Genomic DNA, 12,035 nt, shown 5'->3' with positions numbered 1-12,035 from the left:
AGACTGTTTTGCTGTCTACTCATTAAATCAACAAGTTTTAACTAAAGGGTCGGTAGTGAATGTGAGTTTGGTTTGTTCTAAGATCTGAGAGTGCCTTCATTATCGGTCCACCCACTCAAAAAATCACTGCTCTAAAATACTAGAGAACTAAAGCTTGAAGAGCTTTTTATCCAGCTGCAAGAAACTTGATGCTACGCTGTCAACAAAAGCACTGATTTCTGGAGGACAATGCGGGTGCAGAAATTTGTGTATTTTAAGTGCGATAACTCCCGTGACTTTACACCCAGGGCCAAAATCGCACAAACAGAAATTCTTATCTGTAAAGCCCGTGAAAAATAAATGAAACTTTATCCAACTTCTTCCGCCAGTCTGAAACTGCTGGATAGCGTTAGCCCGGCCCATCTGGTGCAGCAAATGGCCCAACTCACCAGGGAGCAAGGGGAGTGAGAGAGGAGGAGATGGTAAAGGGGGGAAGGAGAAAGAAGGGGGTCGGATTGAAAACAGATCAGCAGCCTGAAGATCTCAACACCACCGCATGTCTCTGCTATAACTATCGAGTGAAGCCAAACCGCCTTTAGTCCGAAACTTTAACGCTCAAGAAAATACAAAGCGTCACGCATCATGTTAGTTTGCTGAAAAGCGCGCAAAGCACGCACACAAGAGCGCACCCCTGGAGAAGATGGATTGTAAGAAAAAGTTAGACTCGACTTTTGTTCAGCACTGAATCACTCTCCGGTATAGTAGGAGTGCAAGCTTGAAGTGTCAATAAACTTTTAATAACTCGGTTCATGGAGTTTCGCGTCAAGTCCGGAGAGGCTTGTTTGCGCGTTGTGCATGGTGCCAGCTCAGTCCTAGTTTACGGGAATCAGACTCCAGGCAAAGTTTTCCTCGGACAAAAAGAGTGAGTGGAAGATCTTCGGTTTCGAAGTGAAAAGAGACGGCAGCGAAGGTAAGGAAACTTTGTGGTGATGCTGACAGCAGCGGGTTGGGAGAAAAGTTACTTTAATGTTGCATGTTTGTTCTGGATATTCGTCTTTTCGGCTCTTACACTCACACTTCATTGTTGTTAGAAGTGTTCTGTTACCTTGCGTGTCAACGGCAGATGAGGCTGAGGGCAGCTTCACATCTCATTTGCACTTTGAACTTATCTGACATAGGAATCCAAAACATTTCTGTCTTGCAACTTGATCCATATGGGAAGAGATGTGATCAGAAAACTCGGCGCCAACCCCTCTGCATAGCTTTTAATAGTTCAACACAAACTATTGTAGCGTTTTCCACTGAAGTCCACGAGCAGTGAGGCTGTTTTTACGGTTAAATCTTGGATAAAGATTAATCGAACCAGCCTACTAATTTAACTTTTAAATGTACAATTTCCAACATCAACAACACCACTTTTCATTGTTTTTTTTATTGTAAGGCTTGAATGAAAAACTATAAAAACAATTCCAATATCACACATTGCACTAATGCAGTCACCCACACACTTTCTCACTTTTGGGGCACTTTACTTTTTTAATCTCTTAATGCCACAAAGCAAAGAAACAAACATCAGGCAGAAAGTAGGAGTGCAGTAGCCACATGGACACATTACTGCCTGTGACAGGACTGTGGGAGATGTGTACTTATTGTTGAAAGATTCAAAGTTTACTGTTTGCTCTCCAGCCTGAGTAGTCAACAAACACTTGACGCCTTTGTGGGGCTCTTAAGCAGCTATATTTACTGTTGGCTTTTACCCCTATCTAACATGCACTGCTAATGATCTCCAAACTCATGTGTGGACTTACGAGTCCTACTTTTTCTTTAGTTGTTTTGGCCTACATATAACAGAAAAAGAGGCTATTTGCTTCTCTTAAGACTTTTTTCATTTAATTCACATTTGAAAATCAAATGGGCTCCCTCCTTGGATGAGATTTTTTTGCATGCTGATGAGAAACAGACCTAGAAAAGTTAGAAAATTGTTGAGGTTTAACACCAAGACAAGCAGGATTTAAAAAAGGAATAATTCAAGTAAATAAAAAAACAATGAATGCGTAGAAGTTTTAAATTGGTGATCTTTTCCTTTAATCGACTAAGAGTATGTGCATGTGTGTTTTCCGCTTCACATGATGACAACCCCAGTCAGAGCCGAGGTGATTTGCATGAGAAAAAAAGAGAAAGTTTTAGTGCATTTGCCCATTGTGAGGAATGAAGAGTTCCAACAGTTAGGGCCTATGGAGAGTGAAAGGAATAAAGAATGGATGAGCCTATTCAGCTCATTCAGCCTCAGTTCTGGGGCTCCGCTCTGCAGCGTTCAGAGACCCATAGTGGCCATGTCACTTTCATCTCCGCAGCCCAGCCCCTGTATGCTGTTGTATGTATGCTGCTGTAGCCCCCGTTTTCACACATGGCCTCTGTGCACAGGCCCCACTTTATTGATCTGGTTCCTTTTTGCCTCTTTTCTGGAAGTCTGCAGAAAATTTGATGAACCAAATACTGGAAAAGGAGTGACTAGGTTGTGTGTGTGTGTGTGTGTGTGTGTGTTGGGGGGCTATAGACCAAGGAGGAGGAGAAGGTGGGCAGTACAGCTTTTTTGAAAGCAAATACCGATGAAGTCTAGCATACAGGGACAGAGAGGAGGGTTGGAGGAGAGGGTGAAGAGGGTGAAGTCTGAGTGACTTTGAGGAGGGGGAGGAGGAGCACCCCCACCAACCACCACCCTCCTTACCCACAACCACCCACTCATGTTGCGTAAACTCAAAAGTTGAGTGGGGGGAATGCCTCCAACCCTCATTTCACTGAGCTAAGACACTGTACTGTACCAATAAAGCCATTCAGCGGGCTGTCACATCACGACGGCAGCCGTAAGAAAATGCAGACTGCGTGGGGATAGTGGGGTGTTGGGGTACTTTAGAGGACTCTGTGGTTTGACTGAAAAATGTTTGCACTGGAATTTAGTGGCAGGAGATGAAGGGTAGCTTCTCCTTTTTCACTTAAGCACTGCGTAAACCTCTGCTGCTAAACATACTGTATTAAGAGTCTGCAATATATAAAATGGATTATGTCTTAATGTTATTATGTGCTCTTTCATTTATTTATTTAGCTATTTTGTGAATAACTGTTTTTTTGGTGTACCAACCTTTATCTTAATTTCCCTCCTTCACTTCAATTAGTTGATGTCCTAAATTTCCCATAATGGAGTAACTGCACACAAAGCCCAGAGAATGGATGTTTGGATGGCTGTAGGTGGCAGAGTAGCATATTTACAACCGGAAACAAACAAGGAACAAACAAAAAACCGCCACTGCCAGTGTCTTGTGGCTTCAGTGCATTCTGGTCTCCTGAGGATGCTGACATTGGTATCTGTGCTTGTTCTGTAAAGGCTTCTACTAGATGAAAATTTGCAGGTGCAAAATGGTGAATTTTGAGGGATCTAAGATAGATAGATAACACAGTGGATTTCCCCTTAAGGACAATTTCCCCATTATGTCATTTTAATTTTTAGGTATAGTTGATATAATTGATCAGCCAGGCAATTTCATGTGTCAGTAAGTTAGAAGGTTTTCCTACTGGTCTTATTGATAATTTAGTCAATAATTGGTCAACTCATTTAGATTTTCTTTATAAATTAAGTTTATATATATATATATTTTTTTGTTTGTTTGTTTGTTTTGATTGATTTTGTCTATACAGTCACAAGTTCCCAGATTGTATTAGCCTATTAGATGTAATCACAGATTACCTGTACCCAGGCTCATGTCGTCAAATATGATAATTTTTCCCAATTAACAGTCCAAAAAAGTATTCAATTGTAAATTATATCAAACACAGAAATTTAAGACAGTTAATATAGTTAATAATTATCATTTTGCCTGACTGACAATTATGTGTCCAATTGTATTCAAATTACAATATTATAAAATACTATATTATATTATGAAACTGAAATAAGCAGCATATAGCAATAGTCACAATTTAAAATGTATAAGCAGTAAATGTTTGGTACTCTTACTCAATAATTTACTTTAACAAATAATAATTAATGGCAATAAATGTTATTCTAGCATCAGTGATAGAGTGGGACTTGGTGGGTCCGTCATGGTGTCTTATCTGCAGCTGTGAGGCCTGGAGCCCACAGAGGAGGGCTGTGTTGCGGAATCAAACTTATGAATTGGTGAGACTTTAATGGCCATTTAGGGGGCTGTAAAAGGCAGCTATGTGTTGAATGATGCCACCGGAATCTTTCACATTCAGCCTGCACTTCAGATGGAGGGAAAAGTGGGAGGGCGAGAGAGAGATGGCTGCTTACATTTGTAGAGCCCTTCACCGAATCCGGCTTCTTTTGCTTTGGCGTGGGGACAGCACAGGACAATCCCTGCTTGTTTTAACGCCTGTTGTTTCGCTCCCCTTAAGGCGTCCTGATCATTCTCCCTCAAGTGTGTAGGGTTAAATAGGCTCACATCATATCTGAGTTTGGGGGGCGCACATTTCATCCCCGCCTGCTTCCTCCTCTTTACACTAGAGCAGCTATAAGTGCAGCACTTGAATCCCAAAACAGAATTAGAGGTCATGCTGGGTTGTACCGCTGCCGTCAATAGAACACGTTCACACTATAGTCATTGAGAAATGGTGCACAGCCTGATGTGCATTTAACAAGCCATTTTAAGGGCTGTACGGTAAAATACCTGACAAGCTTATTACAGGCTGATTGACCTCATCAATCACCGGAGGCGCTACCCTTCATCTGAAACAGGAACGCACAGTTGAAGTGGAAATAAGTTCTCAGGAAAACTGTATTTACAAGTCATGCAACAAGGTTGAACAACTCTCTTCCTATGCCTGTGCTTCTCTCATTCTTAAACTGCAGAGGAAGAAGATTCACAAGACCTTAGCCAGCTCCAATATCTAGAACAGGGAGGAAAGCTTAAACAGATTCGGTCTTGTATACAGTGTACTCAGCGTGATGCATGATGTGTCATCACCAGCACGGTACAAAGATGTTCCCATCACATCCTGGCCGAACTCTTCACACGCTCCTTAACTTGCATACTGACTCATTGGAAACCCAGTTTCCTAAAAGCATTTTAGCAGTAACATCATCATTGTCTATGGGCTTACAAAGGAACAATGGTGGTTGTAGCTCTGGGGTCTTCTGGGGAAACCCTGCCCAGGTCACAGGAGGTCAGTTAATTTGTAGGGGGGGATGGTCAAGCTAATTTCATTATCTCCACACAAGATAAACTCTCTGGACAATGGAAAGTGACAGGTAGTTTTTTTTATCTCAACACTTTGTTTCCCTTTTACTTCTCACAACACATTTAGTCTTGAGCTTATAGTGCCAGCTTATAACTTGTTGTTGTGTTTTTTGAATGCTGAAAGACTTGTGCATAAAATGCCATTAAAAGTGTCCAGCAAACAGAGAGACATTCGATGCAGCGTGTATCTTCCATTTTCCTCTTGATATTGAATTGAACTGAATTTAGACTTGCAATGATTAGTTGATTAGTCAACAGATTTTAAATTCATCAGCAACTATTTTGATAACCATTAATCATTTTGAGTAATCTTTTAAGAATCTCACTTCTTAATCCCAATTCTCTAGTCCCAGATTCTCAAATGTGTGTTTGCTGGTTTCCTTAGTTTTCAGGCCTGTGATGGTCATGAATCAAGACGATCTTTTAGTTGACAAAATTGGCAATTTAAGACATAATTTTGTCTCTAGCAAATAGCCATGGCCATTTTTCATTATTTTATAGAACTGGCATGTATGTCATAGTATGGTGGAATATGGCTCATATATACTTTCCTTGCTCCATCCTCTGGTAAATTATGGATGGCCAATGTAAAAAGATGATCAGCTATTAGTGCCATCATGCATATGACTGTAAGAAGAAGTAAGATCAATGGTAAATGGGCTGTACAGCACCTTTCTAGTCTTCCGACCACTCAAAGTGCTTTATATTCAACCACTGAGGTGGCTACCATGAAAGGTGCCAAATACTCATCAGAAACAGAAACTTCTACATACACACATGCAGACATGCAGACTGGAGGAACCGGGGTTTGAACCGCCAGCCTTCTTTTTAGTGGGAAACCCGCTCTACCTCCTGAACCACAGATGCCTGAGCCACAGCTGCCCCTATGGATTTCCATTCTCTGTATCATTATCACTTCCTCATCAAACACCCAACAGGATTTTCTGTGTGACTGTGAGCTACAGAGATAGACGGACACAGGCTCGCACACAATGCCGTATTGTCTGCTATGTTTGCCGCAGGCCCTAATCTGGTGCACATGCAGATATTGGGGTCTGTGCAGAAGCCTCAGACAACAAAATGCAGCCACCATACGCAGCAAGAAAGAGGAGAGGGAAGTGGGATCTGTTGGATTTTTTTGTTGGGAGGGGAAAGGGCACAGAGTTTGTAAGTTATGATTTGCACTATAGGCCCTCCCATAGCTACAAAGTCGACCCAGCTTCAAAGGCAGGGCGGTTGGGCTCCTTTTCTTACGTTTCCATATGATGGGAGATATTAGATTCCAAATCTCGCTGACTCAGTGCCAGACCACAGTCTCCTCTCAGATAGAAGCCAGAGACGGAGAGAGAGACAGAGTCAGAGTTGAGCTTGCATACAGAGACATGTGGTTGTCTTTAGTAACAAGCTCCGCAAACCTTCCCGTCCTCCCTCACAACATGTCTGTTGCTGCCATCATCCCCTCTCTCTTTTCTCTCAGTCTCCGGCAATGGCTCTGGGCCAAAACAAGGTTTGCTCATGTTTTGTAATCAGCTCATTAGATAGAAAGTGGGATGAAAACCACGCTGGTTATGTGCAGGGCCTTCTTTGCACTTATTTGTTTCACATGCAATACTCCGTGATGTTAGGCCGCTCTCAGAGCACACATTACTGTTAGTGAAATTTAAAAGTTGCATGTTAAAGAATGCAACAACATTAAAATGGTTACATTAAACCATATCTGGTCCTTGTGTTTAGACGTGGTTGTACTGCGGCTCTTGATTGATATCATTAATGTCACCTTGAGCCACATGTTTATTACTTTACAGTCCGCACTTAACCAGATAAATCAGAACACACAATTAAGGGGCACTTTACTGATTTTACACATAAAGGTCAGTTTACTTGTCATGGGGAGTACTACTCAGCTTGTGAAAACATTTGTGTGATGTCTTCTGTGCCTCTCTAGGAGCTTTCTGATGTGTGAGAAAATAACCTCCATCACAGCTTGGCCTTGGAAGCAATACGTTTGTTTTTACAGAAAGCCTGCCGTACAACCTGGGGTTGTGGAGTTTCAAAGATGTTTGGCATTTACCAGCCGGTGAGGGTGTAATGAAAAATACAGATTATGGAGCATAAAAATAGTAATTTGTTTGCGGCAGACACATTCTGTCTCTATCCCACGCTGCTGCATTCAGGCGTTGATCAAATCTCTATTTTGTGATTGCAATGTTGTCTGACAAAATAAACGGAAATGCAGGTTAATCATAACACCAAGCAAAGTCTGTTTGGTGATACTGACATCTAAGATGAGTTAGATTGACTTAGCTTCATATGCACATATAGCGGGACAGAAAGCCTGAAATGATGAGAAAAACATATATTTTTAAATTTAGCCGAACGTAGTTAGATATAATTACTGCAAGATCTCACCTGGTGACGAGCTCTGACAGCTGTTACTGCCAGGTCCCGGGGCCAACACAAACACACACATCCACTGACATCCCCCCCAAACTTCAAGGGAAGTCCCCCTCCTGGGGGAAGCCTGGGATCTGGCTTGGACGTAGCAGCAGCTGGCTTGTAAGGGCCAGCAATACGCAACCACAGACGCAGACTGTCAACTATCACAAGCACTTCTACTGGAGTGGAGAATTTACCGCAACAATGTGGACGTTGCACCACAGTGAAACCTGAGTGCAGAAAATGCCAACATTGATTTGGCAAAATCTTTACACTAACTTGTAGGCATATCCGCTGTGGTTCTGCACAGGAACACACACACACACAAAGCCAGTTTTGCTTAAGTAGTTGCTGAGGTTAATGACAGCTGAAGTGAGTGCTAACAACACATTTAGAATGAATGACCCAGTCCAAATGCTACAGAGAGGAAGCCGGCTCAACTCAGCAGTGTGCAATGTGGCACCAGTGACAGCTGTGACTTTTACACACAGACACACACACACCCCCATTACATGGTTACAGGGTCAGTTCAGTGTTCATTCAGCTGCGATAATTCAGTTCATTCAGCAATAAAAACATTACAGTTTTCAACTCAATGTTATTTTAATATCAATGAATCTGACAGCTAATATTTTGATTAACAATTCAGAATATAAAATGTAGAGAAAAATCCACATCACAATTTTCCAGAGCCCAAGCTGACACATTCATTTTGGTGATTCCCAGATTTTTTCAATTTCCCATGAGGTTGACAATTGAGTTTTTTGGTTTTTTTTGAATTTTTTGAATTGGTTTACTGTAAAATTTGGTACACACATTCATGTTCCTCACAGGATGAAATTTAAAAACTTGTGATCCCCTGACCTTTCATCTCTCTATATCAATATTTCACTTTATCCAGTGCTTTGGGTTATGACCTGCAAAACATTCCCCCTGTTTCAAATTGATTTAGTGTTTAGTGCTAACTACCAAGTGCTAGCACTACCTTTAGTGCTAACACTATACCTGCTAAACCTGGGAAGGTATAATGCATAAGAACAGCTTCGTAGAGATGATTATTGACTTAAAATATTCACTGATTATCAAAGTTGTTATCAGTAACATTTTGTATTGATTGACTAATTGATTAATCGACTAACTGTCCCAGCACGTTACTTATCCTCCTATAACCATACTTACCTGACTGAACATCTGTTCATTTGAAAACTCATTCTATACCCTTGCATCGTTGTCTGCTCATTTACTGTAGTTATTTGATTCTCTGAAGACAAAAAAAACAAATTGCATCCATGTAGATTCCTCCCTGCCTGGGACTGTATGTAGGCTATGTGCTCCACATCTGTTTTCTGTTGGTTGAGGCAGAAGAAGATATCTACCACAGGATATTGCCTTTACAAGCAGGAAAGGTCAAGTTCAGGGATGGGGTAAGAACTCATCCACATGGCTTTTCTCTGCTGTTCTAGATGCCTTTTATATTACATCAGTTGTTAGCTGCTCATTACTCTGTATCTTCTGCAATCCACTGGTTTTGGTAAGTGATTAGACTCCTCTTGTGTAATCTGCAGATTGTAAACGTTTGGAATTAATAAAAAACTGGAATGTGGCGGAGAAAATCCTTTTTTTTAAAGTCCTAATTTACATGACTAAAAATAGTACTTACATACAGAACAATCCAGCTCTAGGTCAATATGATAAATAATTTTAAACTAGAATTAGAATCACCCACAGGTCAAATATCCCTTTGTTACTGAGCCAAGTGAAGCACTTAAAAGGCCTGTCTAAAGATAAACCGCACCCTGGTTTGAGAAAACATGTTTTGGCACTACTTTCCTTCCCACTTGAGTGACCTGAATGTATACATGTGTGACAGCCTGTAGTGATGTTGTTTCAACCTCTGAATCAGACTAATGGCTAAGGTGTTGCTGTCAGACCTCACAATCTACTTCATGACCTTTTAGACCTGAGCTTCAAATTCTCACAGGGAGACGTTTCTCTAAAGACCAGTGATTCACCCACAGAGAATGTGCCCTGTCCTAGTCTAAACTTGTCTTCTCCCAGAGGTCTCTGAAGCCTGCCGTCCATACCGTGTATCATCTGAGAAAAAACTCTCAGTCTGATATGAATTGCTCTGGGAGACACCTTTCACATGATACAGTCATTTGATCTATTGTTAGAATGAAAACATTAATCATAGCTGCTTTAAAGGTTTATTTATACCTATTCTTTATCATGTAAAGCCAAAGGTTTTACCAAGCCTGTTAATATTTCTTCAAAAATGCAGAAATCAAAAAGTTAAAATGTTTGAACAATGGAAGTTGGCAGGAATACAGTTTCAAGTAAGTACTATTGAACTTGAACTCCTCCTAAGCTATTGTTTTTGTATGGGGGCTTTACCATTGAAAATCCAGGTTACCCCTGGCTCAGACTGGTCATATGATAGAGATTAACATGAGAGGCAGGACTCAAATCCAGGTCATTACTGAAATATTAGTTACAGTTAAAAATGTTAAATTGTCTGCATTGTGTTGTGCTACTTTGAAGCTGCTGTGAGAAACAGTTGGTAGCAGGCGTTTCACAGAAATGTCAATCAAGTGGTTGGTAAAGGCCACAGCGATGGGAGAAGCTGTCTCTCAATTGTACCTGTATAATTGTGCAATTATAGGTTGTCATGGTGATAGTAACTGCTGAGTGACAAGTGAGGCTGTAGTCACAGTGGTAGAAATACTAACCAGAAATCCAAACTTGACGAGTAATACAACGGCAAGCTACTGTGCAGTGATTAACGTCTTTGACGGTTGCACAGCTCTGGAAAGGTAATCACGGCGGCGATTAGTCTCTCTTCCATCTTCGCAGTTGCTCGGTGAACAGTGGAATGCTACATGGTAAACAAAGTTCTTCTGCCTGCGGCTGTCTTCCGGCCTGATCGCTGGCTTCGTTTTCAACTTTTCGCCGCAGGGTCGCTGCACTTAGCCTAAATGCACTACCCACATTCAAAGAAATGGGAAGAGTGCCATTTTTGCTGCAATGCCTGATTTGGTGTGAACACAGCCTCAGACAGTTCATTCAATAGAGAGATTACTGTAAGCTGAGAGGCACATCTCAAAGTCTGGCTTATTACTCAAAGACCGTAATTGTTATTGTCTAAATTTTATTTTTTAACATCATGAGGGATAGGCGACTCAGCTGAACGCATTGTCACGTGTTCATGGTGTCAAAAATCCAGGGAAATAGAGAAAGTTAGACAGGTCCCTTTTTTCTGCTTCCCTCTTGAAAAGTTTGAATAGGTTTCTACCAAAAAAAAAATCAATACAAAAAAGGGGGGCACCAGCTAGCTTATTGCTAGTGTACTTGTACTTCTGCGTCAAATCGACGGCGTAGCCTCTGCGTAGCCCCCTACCCTACGCCGTAGCCTGACGTGCTCCTCCTCAAAAATGTAACTACACGTCGAACATAGATGGGACTGCTTGCTTTCCATCCGAGCATCACTTTATCACTTTAGCAGGCAAGACTAAAAATGAGCTATGATGTCTAAGAAAGGAAGTATCTGGTCATTTTTAAGATCTCTTGTGGAGCGAACATTTGGTAAGTTAAATTAAAGGTTTCTAATGAAACTGTCACAGAGTACCGGAGAGAGTATCGCCACGGTGGTTAGGTCTGGCCATGTGAGGGGCAAAACAGCTGTATTTTCTCTGAATTATGCAAGGAGCTCTCCGGATCCGGATGTAGTGATGGTACATCTGAAGCACAGTTAAAGAAGTCTGTATGGACTCTTTCACCACCTCCTCCCCCAATCCTACACCTATCCACCTGTATCTTAGATCTAACAGTTCAGCGTTCCTCCTCCGTGTATCATCATGTTTAGCCTTTTGCCCACTTAGTACAACTGGAGGACTGAAGGGTTAAGAGCTGCAGCAGTGCATAGACTGCATTGTTTTTCGTATGGATCACAGATTGAAGGACAGGTTTATATCGATAGATAGATAGATAGATAGATACATACATACATACATACATACATACATGCTTGGTAGTTATATATATATATATAACAATCTATCAATTATTATAACATAATTCAAAAGTTGTAATCCATAAAGTAACCAGTAATTAAAGAAGACTATAAAAATATTCTCTGACATCAAGCGGAGTAGATTTATAATTTACTTTAAATACTAAAGCAAGGTACAAGTATTTAAAAATGATAAATGCAGTAGGTGAGTTACTTTTGCCCTGAAGCAGACTGGTGCAAAACCAGATCACAGCACTATAATCGGCACGATAAAATCTCAACAACTTCTTAAAAATAACATGTCAACATTACCTCTGTGATGAAGACACAAAAATATGAAAAACAAGCCATATTTT

At 41.0% G+C, this 12,035-nt stretch overlaps 1 protein-coding gene across 1 annotated transcript in view; it reads left to right on the top strand.

Annotated features, from left to right (window-relative positions):
- Nucleotides 1-450: 450 nt before the first annotated feature.
- gli2a (GLI family zinc finger 2a) overlaps nucleotides 451-12,035 on the top strand; it is a 79,412-nt gene continuing 67,827 nt past the window's right edge. The window contains exon 1 of the mRNA XM_038719677.1: nucleotides 451-949. The gene's annotated coding sequence lies outside the window, so the exon portion shown is untranslated. The remainder of the gene's footprint in view (nucleotides 950-12,035) is intronic.

Source organism: Micropterus salmoides, unplaced genomic scaffold (genome assembly GCF_014851395.1).
Source record: "Micropterus salmoides isolate LMB-PRFRI ecotype aquatic unplaced genomic scaffold, ASM1485139v1 Ms_hic_scaffold_15, whole genome shotgun sequence".
In the NCBI taxonomy this organism is placed as follows: Eukaryota; Metazoa; Chordata; class Actinopteri; order Centrarchiformes; family Centrarchidae; genus Micropterus; species Micropterus salmoides.
Note: the sequence above shows the minus strand (reverse complement) of the source record. Positions and strands in the feature narration are given on the sequence as shown.